The sequence below is a fragment of the Eretmochelys imbricata genome, chromosome 7 (assembly GCF_965152235.1).
Source record: "Eretmochelys imbricata isolate rEreImb1 chromosome 7, rEreImb1.hap1, whole genome shotgun sequence".
NCBI lineage: Eukaryota > Metazoa > Chordata > Testudines > Cheloniidae > Eretmochelys > Eretmochelys imbricata.
In genome coordinates, this window is record NC_135578.1 from 103,615,088 (window position 1) to 103,632,690 (window position 17,603).

The 17,603-nt window shown below is 44.2% G+C and overlaps 1 protein-coding gene across 2 annotated transcripts in view; it reads left to right on the forward strand.

Annotated features, from left to right (window-relative positions):
• Positions 1–17,603, forward strand: part of TEX36 (testis expressed 36) — a 28,262-nt gene that overhangs the window by 3,056 nt on the left and 7,603 nt on the right. The window contains exons 2-3 of one of the 2 annotated variants that reach the window (XM_077822930.1): positions 12,649–12,891; positions 14,701–14,807. The gene's annotated coding sequence lies outside the window, so the exon portion shown is untranslated. The remainder of the gene's footprint in view (positions 1–12,648; positions 12,892–14,700; positions 14,808–17,603) is intronic. The other variant, XM_077822929.1, reaches the window with a different exon arrangement.

Sequence of the window (17,603 nt, forward strand, 5' to 3'; positions counted from 1 at the left end):
CTGTGGCTCCGGGGTGGGGCAGGACTGTGCTTCCCCGCTCTGCCCCCACCCCGAGCGCCCAAGCAGCCAGTGGGAAGCTGCGGGGGCAGTGCCTGGGGGCCACAGCGCACGGAGGCCCCCAGGGCCCGCCCCTCTTTGGAGCCCCAGGTAAGCACTGTATCCCCACCCCCTCCAAGAGCCTGCACCCCTACCCACACCCCCCAGCCCCCAAACTCCCTCCCAGAGCCTGCACCCCCACCTCCTCCCCACATACTCCCTCCTGCCCCAAACTCCTTCCCAGAGCCTGCGCCCCCTCCCCACACCCCCAAACCTCCCTCCCAGAGCCTGCACCCCTTCCCACACACCTTCCAAACCCCCAAACTCCCAGAGCCAGCACCCCCCTTCCCACATACCCACTCCTGCCCCCTAACTCCCTCCCAGAGCCTGCACCCTCTCCCGCTCAAACTCCCAGAGCCTGCACCCCCCCTTTCCGACACACTCCCTCCCATCTCCAAACTCCCTCCCAGAGCCTGCACCTGTCCCCCTTCCTCCCTCCCAGAGCCTGCAACCCCACCCCCTCCTCCTGCGCCCCCACTTCCTGCCCCAGCCCAGAGCCTGCACCCAACACCCAAACTCCATCCCAGAGCCTGCACCCCAATCCCGTACCCCAGACCTCCTCCCCCACCCAAACTCCCTCGCAGAGCCTTGGGCAGGTGTGGGGCAGAGTTTGGGGGGGCGGGTTCTGGGTGGCATGAGTGACATTATTGGCCTGTTGGGAGGATCTGAGGACTGGCACTGGTCCTAAGGTAAATTTCCTTATTTGAATTTGAATTTGAAATTTGAAACCCCTGCCTTAGGGGAAGATTCTGCCATCCTTATTCAAGGTGCTACTCAACAAGAATAAGAGGAGCAGATCTAGCACTCACTACTGTGCTTCACTGCCCCATTTGTAAAATGGGAGAAAATACTTCTTTGCTTCATTGGGATTGTAAGGATAAATTCATTAGTGTTTGGGAGGTGCTCAGATACTGGCAAGATAGAGCCAGTATAAGTTATCTAGATAGGGAGAGCATTCTTACTGCCTCTGCCAGATTACTGGTGGGAGAGTACACAGCAGGATCTGCGTTAACCTTTAACAGGGGGCCATGTGTTTTCCTCCCAACTCTGGTTCAGCTCCCTTAGCTGGTGTTACTGAATAGGCACGCCCGTGATACACCCTTGTGTTCCCTACATCTTTGACGGTCTAATACTGCTGCCAGTAGATGTTTCTTGTCCTTGCACGGGTGCAGAGACTGAGATTGTAACTCACACCATCCATCAAGGTTGTGAGCAGCAGGGAGAAGGTTCCTTTCACCCATCCACTCTTTGTGGACCTGTGCAGGCCAGCAACAGTCCTGCCTTCAGTATTCTCACTACAGTTGGGCAAATGTATTTTTTGCTTTTTTTTGGCTATGACATGTAGGAAATTTATTTTAATGTATGTATTTATTTTGCAATGGAAAAGAACCTAAATGAATATCTTGTGTTTCCATTACCTGGCTGGAATTAAGGCATGTTAATGATGATGATCATAGAATCATAGAATATCAGGGTTGGAAGGGACCTCAGGAGGTCCTCTAGTCCAACCCCCTGCTCAAAGCAGGACCAATCCCCAACTAAATCATCCCAGCCAGGGCTTTGTCAAGCCTGACCTTAAAAACTCCTAAGGAAGGAGATTCCACCACCTCCCTAGGTAACGCATTCCAGTGCTTCACCACCCTCCTAGTGAAAAAGTTTTTCCTAATATCCAAGCTAAACCTCCCCCACTGCAACTTAAGACCATTACTCCTTGTTCTGTCATCAGCTACCACTGAGAACAGTCTAGATCCATCCTCTTTGGAACCCCCTTTCAGGTAGTTGAAAGCAGCTATCAAATCCCCCCTCATTCTTCTCTTCCGCAGACTAAACAATCCCAGTTCCCACAGCCTCTCCTCATAAGTCATGTGTTCCAGTCCCCTAATTATTTTTGTTGCGCTCCACTGGATGTTTTCTAATTTTTTCACATCCTTCTTGTAGTGTGGGGCCCAAAACTGAACACAATACTCCAGATGAGGCCTCATCAATGTCAAATAGAGGGGAACGATCACGTCCCTCGATCTGCTGGCAGTGGCCCTACGTATACATCCCAAAATGCCATTGGCCTTCTTGGCAACAAGGGCACACTGTTGACTCATATCCAGCTTCTCGTTCACTGTAACCCCTAGGTCCTTTTCTGCAGAACTGCTGCCGAGCCATTCAGTCCCTAGTCTGTAGCGGTGCATGGGATTCTTCCGTCCTAAGTGCAGGACTCTGCACTTGTCCTTGTTGAACCTCATCAGATTTCTTTTGGCCCAATCCTCTAATTTGTCTAGGGCCCTCTGTATCCTATCCCTACCCTCCAGCGTATCTACCTCTCTTCCCAGTTTAGTGTCACCTGCAAACTTGCTAAGGGTGCAATCCATGCCATCCTCCAGATCATTAATGAAGATATTGAACAAAACCGGCCCCAGGACCGACCCTTGGGGCACTGCACTTGACACCGGCTGCCAACTAGACATGGAGCCATTGATCACTAGCTGTTGAACCCAACAGTCTAGCCAGCTGTCTATCCACCTTATAGTCCATTCATCCAACCCATACTACTTTAACTTGCTGGCAAGAATACTTTGGGAGACTGTCAAAAGCTTTGCTAAAGTCAAGGAATAACATGTCCACCGCTTTCCGCTCATCCACAGAGCCAGTTATCTCGTCATAGAAGGCAATTAAATTAGTCACGCATGACTTGCCCCTGGTGAATCCATGCTGACTGTTCCTGATCACTTTCCTCTCCTCTAAGTGCTTCAGAATTGATTCCTTGAGGACCTGCTCCATGATTTTTCCAGGGACTGAGGTGAGGCTGACTGGCCCGTAGTTCCCCGGATCCTCCTCCTTCCCTTTTTTAAAGATGGGTACTACATTAGCCTTTTTCCAGTCGTCCAGGACCTCCCCCGATCACCATGAGTTTTCAAAGATAATGGCCAATGGCTCTGCAATCACATCCACCAACTCTCCGATGCAGTGCATCCAGCCTCATGGACTTGTGCTCGTCCAGCTTTTCTAAATAGTCCCAAACCACTTCTTTCTCCACAGAGGGCTGGCCACCTCCTCCCCATGCTGTGCTTCCTAGTGCAGCAGTCTGGGAGCTGACCTTGTTTGTGAAGATAGAGGCAAAAAAAGCATTAAGTACATTAGCTTTTTCCACATCCTCTGTCACTAGGTTGCCTCCCTCATTCAGTAAGGGGCCCGCACTTTCCTTGACTTTCTTCTTGTTGCTAACATACCTGAAGAAACCCTTCTTGTTATTCTTAACGTCTCTTGCTAGCTGCAACTCCAGGTGTGATTTGGCCTTCCTGATTTCACTCCTGCATGCCTGAGCAATATTTTTATACTCTTCCCTGGTCATTTGTCCAATCTTCCACTTCTTGTAAGCTTCTTTTTTGTGTTTAAGATCAGCAACGATTTCACTGTTAAGCCACGCTGGTCGCCTGCCATATTTACTATTCTTTCTACACATCGGAATGGTTTGTCCCTGTAACCTCAATAAGGATTCTTTAAAATACAGCCAGCTCTCCTGGACTCCTTTCTCCTTCATATTATTCTCCCAGGAGATCCTGCCCATCAGTTCCCTGAGGGAGTCAAAGTCTGCTTTTCTGAAGTCCAGGGTCCGTCAAAGCTCTTCTTTCTTCCTTGTGTCAGGATCCTGAACTCAACCATCTCATGGCCACTGCCTCCCAGGTTCCCATCTACTTTAGCTTCCCCTACTAATTCTTCCCGGTTTGTGAGCAGCAGGTCAAGAAGAGCTCTGCCCCTAGTTGGTTCCTCCAGCACTTGCTCCAGGAAATTGTCCCCTACACTTTCCAAAAACTTCCTGGATTGTCTGTGCACCGCTGTATTGCTCTCCCAGCAGATATCAGGGCGATTGAAGTCTCCCATGAGAACCAGGGCCTGCGATCTAGTAACTTCCGTTAGTCGCTGGAAGAAAGCCTCGTCCACCTCATCCCCCTGGTCCAGTGGTCTATAGCAGACTCCCACTACGACATCACCCTTGTTGCTCACACTTCTAAACTTAATCCAGAGACTCTCAGGTTTTTCTGCAGTTTCGTACCGGAGCTCTGAGCAGTCATACTGCTCTCTTACATACAATGCAACTCCCCCACCTTTTCTGCCCTGCCTGTCCTTCCTGAACAGTTTATAACCATCCATGACAGTAGTCCAGTCATGTGAGTTATCCCACCAAGTCTCTGTTATTCCAATCACATCATAATTCCTTGACTGTGCCAGGACTTCCATTTCTCCCTGCTTGTTTCCCAGGCTTCTTGCATTTGTGTATAGGCACTTGAGGTAACTCGCTGATCGTCCCTCTTTCTCAGTATGAGGCAGGAGCCCTCCCCTCTCGCGCTCTTCTGCTTGTGCTTCCTCCCCGTATCCCACGTCCCCACTTACCTCAGGGCTTTGGTCTCCTTCCCCTGGTGAACCTAGTTTAAAGCCCTCCTCACTAGGTTAGCCAGCCTGCTTGCGAAGATGCTCTTCCCTCTGTTCGTTAGGTGGAGCCTGTCTCTGCCTAGCACTCCTCCTTCTTGGAACACCATCCCGTGGTCAAAGAATCCAAAGCCTTCTCTCCGACACCACCTGCGTAGCCATTCGTTGACTTCCATAATTCGACGGTCTTTACCCAGGCCTTTTCTTTCCACAGGGAGGATGGACGAGAACACCACTTGCTCCTCAAACTCCTTTATCCTTCTTCCCAGAGCCACATAGTCTGCAGTGATCTGCTCAAGGTCATTCTTGGCGGTATCATTGGTGCCCGCATGGAGAAGCAGGAAGGGGTAGCGATCCAGGGGCTTGATGAGTCTCGGCAGTCTCTCCGTCACTTCATGAATCCTAGCTCCTGGCAAACAGCAGACTTCTCGGTTTTCCTGGTCGGGGCGGCAGATAGATGACTCAGTCCCCCTGAGGATAGAGTCCCCAACCACCACTACCTGCCTCCTTCTCTTGGGAGCGGTGGTCGTGGAACCCCCATCCCTAGGACATTAATGACATGATGATTATTAATATAAAACTATCATATTTTCAATGGGTGATTTCTCTTTTTTTAACTGCTGTGGAACATGTTAAACTTATTATCTTGTTTTCTTAGGATTCTTGTAATTTTCTGGTTGCCTAGTTGAATCTTTTACTTTAACAACTGATAATATATATTGATTCCTGTATTCCTTTTAATACACAGGTGGTGCTCAGCATTGGCCTAACACACTCCCATTAAAATCTGATTTAAATGGGAGCAGAGTTACGCCCAGAATAAGTGCCTTTGAAAACCTACATTTGTATCTCATTGGCTGGCACTATTGTTTTAATCATTCCTGTATTTCAGAAGCGAGCTGTACAATATACTAATTTTGTTAGATGAACTGGCTTCCAACCAGCTTGTTTTAGGAAATGGTTGGGATCCTAAGGATTATTTAAGATCTGTCAAATGTAACTAGCTTCTTAGAAGGTTTTTCATGGACAGATGTTTCAAGATTGAGTGTAAGCAATAAATACCAGTAGGTGGTGCAAACTGACACAGTTTAAGCTCAAAATGTAATTTAAAATTGTATCGTGAATAGCTTCACATAAAAACAATATTGTAACTTGTTTGCTCATTTTATACAGTTTAGGTTTAACTTCACAGAAATTGCATTTCATACACAAACGTAATTTTGTTGGCCTCTCCTTCCTTTTGTGCTAATGTGGTCATCTCAGAGGTTACAAAATACATGGGGACACAGGGAGAGAGGTTAGAGAAATGATGGGTCATTGTTAAGCGTGTGAGGAAATATTGCTCTATGTTTGGTTAGATGTTTTCTGGAAAAGATATGTATTTTAACTGAATACTCAAAAATAGCATTGTTTAAATACGTTTGAGTACAGTGAGTTTATTAATGAAAATGAAATTATTATTCATATTAAATTAATATACTAGCTTTTCTCCTGCAGCGACCTGCATTGTATTGCTTTTAGATTGTGTGTAATTGACTTTTGTGATCTCCTTGTTTCTCAGAGTAGACATTTGTCAGCATAATGAAATCATAATTGAGCACATCTGCAGTCTCTGCTTAGGGGAGGCCTGTAAAGTTTAGAAAGAAGCCTCCGTATCCATAACTAGGATGCTGGCGGGGGGAGGGTACAAAGAATAAACAGGCCTTAAGATATCTCTACTAGGTTTTACACAGGGCCCACTGACTGATTGCTGTAGAGATGGAGAATATTAGGGCTTGATCCAAAGCCCAATTAAGTCAATGGTAGTCTTTCTGTTGACTTCATTGGGTATTGGAGTTGGCCCTTATGGAATTATATGGCATTGTCAAGCTAGAGTGAATGAGTTCAATAAGCTAGAGAGTTCTTTATGTTGAGTCTGGGGATAGATTCTTGATAGTCTTTTGTGAGTGTATTAGAACTATATGAGGAAATAGGGAGTCTTTTCCCACAGTAAAAAGAAAAGGAGTACTTGTGGCAGCTTAGAGACTAACCAATTTATTTGAGCATAAGCTTTCATGAGCTACAGCTCACTTCATCGGATGCATACTGTGGAAACTGCAGAAGACATTATATATACAGAGACCATGAAACAATACCTCCTCCCACCCCACTGTCCTGCTGGTAATAGCTTATCTAAAGTGATCACTCTCCTTACAATGTGTATGATAATCAAGTTGGGCCATTTCCAGCACAAATCCAGGTTTTCTCACCCTCCGCCCGCCCCCCCCCCCCCACAAACTCACTCTCCTGCTGGTAATAACCCATCCAAAGTGACCACTCTCTTTACAATGTGTATGATAATCAAGGTGGGCCATTTCCAGCACAAATCCAGGTTTTCTCACCCCCCCCCACACACACACACTCACTCTCCTGCTGGTAATAGCTCATCCAAACTGACCACTCTCCTTACAATGTGTATGATAATCAAGGTGGGCCATTTCCAGCATAAATCCAAGTTTAACCAGAACGTCTGGGGGGGTGGGGGGTAGGAAAAAACAAGGGGAAATAGGCTACCTTGCATAATGACTTAGCCACTCCCAGTCTCTATTTAAGCCTATTTTCCCACAGTACATTCATATGTATGACAAAAGGACCGTGTTGCTGATAGTGCTTCCTGAGCACAAAAGGAAATGTGGCTAGTGCACTTAATGAACCTCCAAGGCCCGTAAATTGGTGAGGTCAACCTCCCTTGTGTGCCTGGAGACAGGTGTAGAAAGGAGCCCACATTGCACTGTTCTGCAGCAGGCATAAGCTGTGCTGTTTGAGTCATCCTGACTGCATTTGCCTTGTGTAGACAGAATTTCTCAAAGTACCACCCTCATCAACACAACTTCAAGGAACAAGAGCATAATTTTGCCATATATTTCATGTTATAGCAGTCTCGGATGATGACCCAGCACATGTTCTTTTTAAGAACACTTTTGCTGCAGATTTGACAAAACTCAAAGAAGGTACCAATGTGAGATTTCTAAAAATAGCTGTAGCACTCGACCCAAGGTTTAAGAATCTGAAATGCCATCCAAAATCTGAGAAGGACGAGGTGTGGATGGAGCATGCTTTCGGAAATCTTAAAAGAGCAACACTCTATTGCAGAAACTACAGAATCTGAACCACCAAAAAAGAAAATCAACCTTCTGCTGGTGGCATCTGATTCAGATGATTCTGCTGGTGGCATCTGATTCAGGTGATGTTGTAAACAAGAAGCGGGCAGCATTATCGCCTGCCAATTGTAACCACACTTGTTTGTCTGAGCAATTGGCTGAACGAGAAGTAGGACTGAGTGGATTTGTAGGCTCTAAAGTTTTGTATTGTTTTATTTTTGAATGCAGTTATCTGTTTGCACATAATTCTACATTTTTAAGTTCAACTTCCATGATAAAGAGATTGCACTATAGTACTTGTATGAGGTGAATTGAAAAATACTATTTCTTTCGTTTTTTACAGTGAAAATATTCGTAATAAAAATAAATAGAAAGTGAGCACTGTACATTTTGTATTCTGTGTTATAATTGAAATCAATATGTTTGAAAATGTAGAAAACATCTAAAAATATTTAATTAAATTCTGTTCTATTATTAACAGCGCGATTAATCACGATTAATTTTTTTAATCCTGTGATTAATTGCGATTAATTTTTTTAATCGCTTGATAGCCCTACTTAAAAATATAGTTTTCCTGATTTCAGCGATTCATGGATTCCAAAGCCAGAAGGGACCATTGTGATCATCTAATCTGCACTCCTGTACAACACAGACCATAGAACTTCTGAATTCCTAGAGCATATCTTTGAGAAAAACATCCAGTCTTGATTTAAATATTGTTGTCAAGGTTCTTTTCCCCACTCTGAACTCTAAGGTACAAATATGGGGACCTGCATGAAAACCTCCTAAGCTTACTTTTAGCAGCTTAGGTTAAAACTTCCCCAAGGTACAAACTATTTTACCCTTGGTTTTCCACTGCCATCACCAAACGTTTCTCGGGTTCCTGAGAAAGTGGTGTTTGGAAACGTCTTTCCCCCCAAAAATCCTCCCAACCGTTGCACCCTACTTCTTGGGGAAGATTTGGTAAAAATCCTCACCAATTTGCATAGGTGACCACAGACCCAAACCCTTAGATCTTAGAATAATGAAAAAAGCATTCAGTTCTTGAAAAGAAACATTTTAATAGAAGAAACAGTAAAAAGAATCACTTCTGTAAAATCAGGATGGTAAATACCTTACAGGGTAATTAGATTCAAAACATAGAGAATCCCTCTAGGCAAAACCTTAAGTTACAAAAAAGACACACAGACAGGAATATTCATTCTATTCAACGCTATTTTCTCAGCCATTTAAAGAAATCATAATCTAACACACATCTAGCTAGATTACTTACTAAATTCTAAGACTCCATTCCTGTTCTGTCCCTGGCAAAAGCATCACACAGGCGGACCCAGACCCTTTGTTTTTCTCCCTCCTCCCAGCTTTTGAAAGTATCTTGTCTCCTCATTGGTCATTTTGGTCAGGTGCCAGCGAGGTTACCTTTAGCTTCTTAACCCTTTACAGGTGAAAGGATTTTTCCTCTGGCCAGGAGGGATTTAAAGGTGATTACCCTTCCCTTTATATTTATGACAATTGTCAATGATAGAGAATCTATCATAACCCTTGGTAAATTGTTCCAGTTATTAATTACCCTCACTGTCAAAAATTTACACCTTATTTCCAGTCTGAATTTGTCTAGCTTCAACATCCAGCCATTGGATCATGTTATACCTTTTTCTTCAAGACTGAAGAGTACATTATTAAATATCTAAAAGAAGTCTAGATTCTTTTAGACTGTAATCAAGTCACCCCTTAACCTTCTCTTTGTTAAACTAATTAGAAAGAGCTCTTCGAGACTATCACTGTGTGCAGCATGTTTTCTAATCCTTTAATCATTCTCGTAGCTCTTCTCTGAACTCTCTCCAATTTATTTCCTTGCTCAGTGTCTTGTTTTCATGACATACTGTGTCTAATGTGTAATGTGTTACCAATAATACAGCACTAATGGATAAGTGAACTCTAATTGCTCCCCTATAAAGGATAGAGCTAAACAAGTATTACAAATATTTCAGAAAGATACTGAGACAACGTAAGTGAACTTAGACCTATTAAGACTGAAAATCTCATCCACAGCTATAGTGTAGAGCCTTCCCTGACTCTGTTTTCTTTATTACTGTTATTTATATTTCCTATAATATAAACCACAATGTTTCACAACATTCATCCTTCAACATTCAAGCCCCCTATCTACAAAATCTAAATCTTGCTGTGCCAGAGTGTGTGGTAGCAAGAAGATAGAGAAAGAAAGCATTAATATAGAAATGGTGTTATCATGTCTCCTTAGACACTATAAATATAATAGAATCACACTTACTGGCTAAACTAGCCAAATGATTTTTAACAGCTTCTTCTTCGTTCTTACATTAACTGCTGCAATAGAAGCATGGAGCAGGGAAAGCTGTCAAAACCCTAGAACAGCCTGAAGATATGGGGCCAGTTCTCTTATTTACACCCAGGTAAATTGAGAGTGACTCTACTGAAGTTAATGGAATTACACTAGTGTAAATCAGATGTGATTGAGAGGAGGAACAAGCCTATGGTTTGAGCACAAGCAAATCCACTATAGGCACAGTGTGAAGGAATATAGGAGAAACAATTTCTAATGTTCTAAAGTAGAGGTGGGCAAACTACGGCCCGCGGGCCACATCTGGCCTGCGGGACCATCCTGCCTGGCCCCTGAGCTCCTGGTCCGGGAGGCTAGCCCTATACTCTGCTGTGCCCCCTCCCCCACAGCCTCACCTCACCACACCACCGGCGCAATGCTCTGGGCGGTGGGGATGCAGAGCCCGGACTGACCCAGTGCTCTGTGCTGCGCAGCACGGCTGCCTGTCCTGGTGCAGCTGCGCTGCCAGCCACCAGTGCTCCAGGCAGCTCGGTAAGGGGGCAGGGGGCAGTGGGGGTTGGATAGAGGGCAGGGGAGTTTGGGGGATGGTCAGGGGTGTGGATATGGGTTGGGGCGGTCAGAGGGCGGGGAACAGGGGGGTTCAATGGGGGCAGGAGTCTGGGGGGGCAGTCAGGAAGGAGAGAAGGGATTGGATGGGGTGGGGGGGCAGTTAGGAGCAGAGGGTCTGGGGCAGTCAGGGAGAAGGGATGGTTGGATGGGGAAGGGGTCCCGGGGAGGCAGTCAGGAAGGAGAGGAGGGGTTGGATGGGGCGGCGGGTGGCGGTTAGGAGACGGGGAGCAAGGGGGGTGGATGGGGCAGGGGTCCCCGGGGGGGCAATCAGGAAGGAGAGGGGGGTTGGATGGGGTGATGAGGGGCAGTTAGGGGCAGGGGATCTGGGGGCGGTCAGGGAGAAGGGGTGGTTGGAAGGGGCAGGGATCCCGGGGGGCAGTCAGGAAGATGGGGGGTTAGATGGGGCCACGGGGAGCAGTTAGGGGCAGAGGGTCCGGGGGCGGTCAGGGGACTGAGAGCGGGGGGGGTGGATGCGGCAGGGGTCCCCAGGGGGCCGTCAGGGGGTGAGAAGCAGGGGGTGGGGGCCGGGCCAAGCCTGGCTGTTTGGGGAGGAACAGCCTCCCCTTACCGGCCCTCCATACAATTTCAGAAACCCGATGCAGCCCTCAAGCCAAAAAGTTTGCCTGCCCCTGTCCTAAAGGACTGGGTGGAAAGTCCAAACCCAGCTCCCTTAAAACAAAACAAAACAAAACAAAACATGATTTAAACTTTAGCAATAAAACTGTAAGAGTGGTCTGGCACAAATTGTATGCACACCCCTTCAAAGTACTAAATGGAAAAATTAGTGTCATAATCTGCAACAACAAAATGATAGAAAAGAGACAAATCAACGTACAAAGGGGAAATGCTTGATTCATCACAAATGGTTTTGATTTCTACTTGCTAGTTTGCCTTCCAAAAGATCCCTTGGTAGACTTTATGAAATATAAGAAGCCTCATTCAGACCAATATAATAACAATAAAATAACCCAGCTCATGGATAGGCCTTGACAACATTTGGAAGGAGAGTAGTAAAGAAAGCTAAGCAAAAGAGGACTCAAAGAAAGAGGGTATTGTGTGATACAAAGGATGTCATAAGCTGGTCTAGCTGTGGTGCGCAGCATAAAAATGTCATGGTAAGAAGAAGAGAAAAGGCAAAAGATGATATTCAGATCTCAGGTACTCCAGCGTAACTCTGGAGTAGCTACCTTAAAATCAGTAGAGCCACACCCAAATTACACCAGTTTAATTAAAATCATATAGGTTTTTTCATTTAATTTCTTTGGTTTTAGTTGGAATATGGTCTAAACTTAGATACAATCACCTAACACATCACTATTTTCTTTCTCTCTGTATTTAGAAACATAATAATTCAATAATTTAAAAGACTGATGAAAGATGTACATCCAATATAGAATTCTTATATACCTGTTACCTTGCATTGTAGTTGTTATAATGTTTGGACCATATTCTGCCATCAGCGAGTCACATATAATTCTCTGTGTGCCAAATCCTGGTCTCCTTAATGCTAACAGCAAACTCTCAAGATTTGATTATTGACTTCAGTGAGAGTTACACAGATGTATTTGAGGACTGAACTGGACCCTTTGTGTACATTTACATCTCTAATTATGAAGGGTTTTCCTTTAGAGTATAATTTTAGAATTGAAGGTGTTGGTGCCAAAAATCACCAATTTCACAAGAGGGAGCTTCATGTTGCATAAATTCTGCTATATGAGATGAATAATTTGTTTTTAAAAGTAAATATAGTGCCCATGAAAGGTTTCATTCCAAAAGGACAAGAAACTGAGGTCCTTTCTGTTTCCACTTTTAACACATACAGCACAGGTAGTGGCAGTAATGTGCCACAACCCTATTTTTCATAGATTACCAGTGATGAGTGTTTGTTGATTATCCTTAGCCTCCAAGACTGGCATTGTCACAAGGGTGCCATCTCTGGGGTGAGTTTTGTAATGAGTATATAACTTAATCATGGGCAGACCAGCTTTGCCAGAGTTGTAGTTTTCTAGTAAATTGAGTGACATTTTAAAGGCAGCTGCAGGCTTTTGTTTTGAATCACAGGTTTAAAAGCAGATGGCATGATATGGACCTATGGATTTTTGGGATGCCAGCCTCAAGTTGCCTAAACAGAAATAATGAGCTAATCAGGACATCCTGAGTCATCCATGGTAGAGTTTGTTTCAAGGACTCACATTGGGTGGTGGAACTACGGACTGGATGGGGAAGCCAATCATTGCCTACTATTGTTAAGTTCTTTTACCATTTCAGCAGGTTTTTTTCTACACTTTTAGCAACATTACCAAGGTACATATTCACAAGAAGTAATGCAATTGTTTGTTATAGCTTTCAACATAGAATGGCAGGCTAATATGTTAACTAAGGAACAAATGTCATACAGTAATGAAAGGATATTGTATTTTGACTATATCTTTAAAACTATGTATCACATAAATTAAGTTTTATGAAGAGCACAATAAAAATTTAATTCTGTCAAAATCAATGGTGGAAAACAAGATGTGTTTGTACATTGCAGATCTATTTTAAATAAATTTGCACTAATGAAAAAGAAAATAGGAAAGTAGATTGGGGAAGGTTTAAATTTGTGGTGCATAAAGTATTCTTAAAAGTTACAAATAAATGGGAGAATGTTTAGATAAATCTTTTAAACAGATGGTTAAACAGTAAATAAATCTTCACATACATAAACAAGTGTTGTTGGAGAACAGTCAAAGAAAATTTTCAGATCAAAGATGTGATGTCATCTAAATAAGATAAAGCTGCATCTCCCCATTTGACTCATGGTTATAATAATAGTTGTCTCAAAATCACTAAAATCCTATTAATGTTAATTTTCACAGTGTGGATCTCTGTTTATCTGCTCACCTGCACTTAACTTAATTGTTAAGTTCATAACTTAATTATGCCATTGTTCATATGGACATTTATAATCTAACTTGAAAACTTTCCCTAAAATTGTTCTAAAAGCAGTGGTGGTTCAAAATATTGTTTACTTCCTTCCTATTCACTTGAACTGGTAAGATGTTGAGTATGATGAAAACGTCCTTACTGGGTGCTGAGTATTTATTTAGGTCCTGATCTTGCAAAAATGTATGCACATGCTTGACTATGCACAATGACATAATCTCACTATTTTAATCACAAGATTTGTGATATTTGATGTCTTTCTTAAAATACCAGCTCTTGGAGTCCTGTTATTTTTTGAGACTCTCAGCTTTTATTTTATTTATTTATTTAAAAAAAATAAGTTTCTAGCTCTCATAGTTACAGAGAAAAGCTTGAAAATGTTAACTTTACAGGCTCAAAGCTAGAAGGTAAATAAATACAAGGCCCTTAAATTTATTATTTTTTTAAATCTTGTGATTTATTTTAAGTCAATACCATGATTTTTTTGTGGACCTTACTCATGATTTTTGAACACTTGGATTTGGTGATGCTGGAGTTGTCCCACTGAACTTTATCAGACTACTCACAGTGCATTAAGTTAAGCATGTGCATAAATTCTTGCAGAATTGGGGCTGTAGTATGTAATATTTTCCTTCACTTCTGTTAATATTGAAATTTGGTAGGTCATCTTTTACACTTCCTTAATCTCTTGCTTTTTTTTCCAGCAAGTAGCCTTGCTTATTCATCTGCATTATAAACTGGTTTTCCATTTTTTTTTTGCACATCTAAGAAACTGAGATTTTTTAAAATGAACACTGTATACAATGTATTCAATTAAGATGTGTGTAAGTCTAAAACAATTCAATATAAGTACACAGAAATTTATCTCACAGACAATACATTGGTGAGAAAACAGCACCTGTTTTATACACAGCACTATCCTATGGCAACAATTAGTATAACAAAGTTTAATTGTGGAAGTAACCACAGCTGAATGCACAAACACTCTCATAGGGGGAAAAAATAGCAAGAAAAAAAAGGCAGGGAGAGAGAGCTTATTTCCACTGCTAATGTTCTGCTTATAAATAATTTTTACTTACAAAAAAGCTAGATGTTGACTTTTTAACATTAATCACTGTTATAGCTATATTTTTTCTAAATCAAGTGATATTTTATCTGATTGGAATTTTTGTATTGTTTCTGTTTCAGGCATTAGAATGGCCATACTGGGTCAGACCAAAGGTCCATCCAGCCCAGTATCCTGTCTACTGACACTGGCCAATGCCAGGTGCCCCAGAGGGAGTGAACCCTAACAGGTAATGGTAAAGTGATCTCTCTCCTGCCATCCATCTCCACCCTCTGACAAACAGAGGCTAGGGACACCATTCCTTACCCATCCGGGCTAATAGCCATTAATAGACTTAACCTCCATGAATTTATCCAGTTCTCTTTTAAAATCTGTTATAGTCCTAGCCCTCACAACCTCCTCAGGCAAGGAGTTCCACAGGATGACTAACATGGTATCCTAACATTGTGACAGCCATACTGCTTTCAAGTGTCCTTGTTTTTATGGTTAGAATTCTTTCTTTTTTCTACAGATATTATCATCCAGATTGTAAAATGTTATTGAAATGCTTGTTTTAAAATACTTTATTGGTTCTAAACAAATTAAACATGTTTCAGAGTCTCTGTTGCCTTTTTCAAGAGACTGTCCAAGATTTTGTTTTTTTATCTCATTTTTGTGCAGCTGCGTTGGAACACAGGAAAAAGTGGTTTTGTCTTCACTTGTGTGTTGACCTGGACCTCACTGAAATATCAGAACCCCATGACAGCTTGATTTACATAAATGAACATGCAGGAGATTCATAATATAACTTGGTTGATGTTACACAAAGCTTCTTGGTGTACAGCCTGAACCACTTAAAGTGTTGCACAGACTCATATCACAAAGTACATAGAAGGACAAAGGAAAATGACCCCACTGATGTTTTCTTAGCTGATTCCTGAATTTTAAAATATCTTCCTTTAAATAAGGTATAGGGCCTTTCCTTTCCCAAAGGAGAGGAGTTTAGAACAAATGTATCTGTAGCTGAAGCAGAGGAACCTCTTTGTATGGGGATAAGCCCCACCATTCTCCCTGATCCTTCACTTTGGGGAAGGCATCCACACAATGGGGGTGGGGGGGTCTCTCCTACCCCCAGAAGATGGAGTCTTCACCCCCACAGGTATCCCCCCTCAGAATAAGGGGTCCTACACGTGATGAATAGCAAGGTCTCCCCAACCATAAAAGGGGTCTCTCTCCCTGTGCCAGAATGAGGGAGGGGGGTCTCCTGCACCCACAAGGATCTCCACCTCCTCCCTGAGGTCTCCCCAACCATAACTTACGATTATGAGGGAGGCTGTCACTTATGGTCTATAAGTGAGAGTCGCCCCCATCCCCTGATGCAGGGCTTCCTCAATCCCCTTAAATGGGAACCTCTCTCATCCGCTGGGGATCTCCTCCCTCCCTTTTAAGGCGTGGGGTCCCCCTAATCCAGGGCGTTTTCCTTCCCCCGTAGCAGGGCCTCCCCAGCCTTTAACATGGGGGTCTCGCTCAGCCCGCGGGGGGGGGGGGGGGGCGGGCGGCGGGCGTTCCGCTGGCGGAGGAACTGCGGGCCCCCGGAGTTCCAGGGGTCGCGGGGCGGGCCGGTGTCTATGGCAACCACTGTCCGGCGGCTGAGGCCGCAGGCTGGCGGCGCAGCACTGCAGGGAGCGGCGGCAGCCCGGGCCCAGCGATGCCCAAAGGCAGGTTGGCCAATCCCAGCACTGCGCGGGACGGCGCTTGGGTGAGAGACCGGCGGGGGGGCGCGGGGGCGACCCGGCGTCTGTCCCCGGCCAAGCAGGACCCGAACCAGCCCCCTTCGCTCCGGGCAGGAATAACCGCCCGTGGGGAGCAGGCGCTGGTCCCGGCGGGGGCAGCTCATCGCTGGGAAGCGGGCGAGCAACCGCCCCGGTTGCTCCAGGCTCGCAGCAGCCCCGGGGCTGGCAAAGCGCTCCATCAGCGGGCGGGAGGGTTTGGCCCCGGTCAGCCAGCGAGCTGGCTTTAAAGAGCGCGGGCCAGCATCCGGCTGGCTCACGGCCCTGAGCCCCACCGGCCTCCCTGCCCATGAGCAGCTCGGCGGCCGTGGGCACGTTTCTTAACCGGGCCCCGCAAAGAGGAAGCGTGGCGGTGAGGCTGCGTTCTCCCTGGGACAGGGGAAGAAGGCCCGTGAGGCTGCTTTTGTCTTTGTCCTTTATAGAAATCCATCCAGGCCTTGTCTACCCTGGCAGGCATCTGTTAAAACTGGTCCGACTATGTCCCGTCCTGTCCACCCCCTGACAATTTTTGATGGAAGCAAACAAAAACAAGCCTTTCGTTTTCATTGACAGATCCCCTGGAATTTTCCAGTTTTCAGCAGAAAACTCACTAACCAAAAGGTTTTGGCCAAAATATTTGAATGATAAAACAAAATCTTCTTTGGAAAGAATGCAAAATGTTTTATTTTATTCCATTTGAAAAACAGTTTTGTTGAGAATTTTTCAACCAAACCTACTCTGTGGTCTGAGATATTGACATTACCAATACCAAGAAAAGGAAACCTAGTTACTTGAGTTAGTTTGATTAAAATTGTGCCCTATCTCTAACTTTGTTTTTGTTAATACTTGTTTAACTGAAACTTTTCAATGAAAAAGATATTGGAGGATTCAATTCCTCTACTCCTACTAAGGACCAAGACAGCTAACAGTATACATTTCAGAGTCAAACAAATTTTTCAACCAAAAAAGGAAGAGTCTGGGAAGTCTTGACATTACTGATATTTCTGGTGTGCTCAGATCTTTTTTATAGGTGATAAAGAAACAGAAAGAAACACAACACCAGTGTTTTCTTTATAGAGCACCTTTAATCTCTCTCTTTCCACTTCTCTGAATGGAGATAATCATGATTATTTCCTTACATCACACCATGTGGATTAATTAGTTTACATTTTCAAAAAGTTGCCCCAAAGTGAAGTGATTTGGAAAGGAGGGATAGCTCAGTGGTTTGAGCATTAGCCTGCTAAACCCAGGGTTGAGTGTTCAATTTGTGAGGGGGC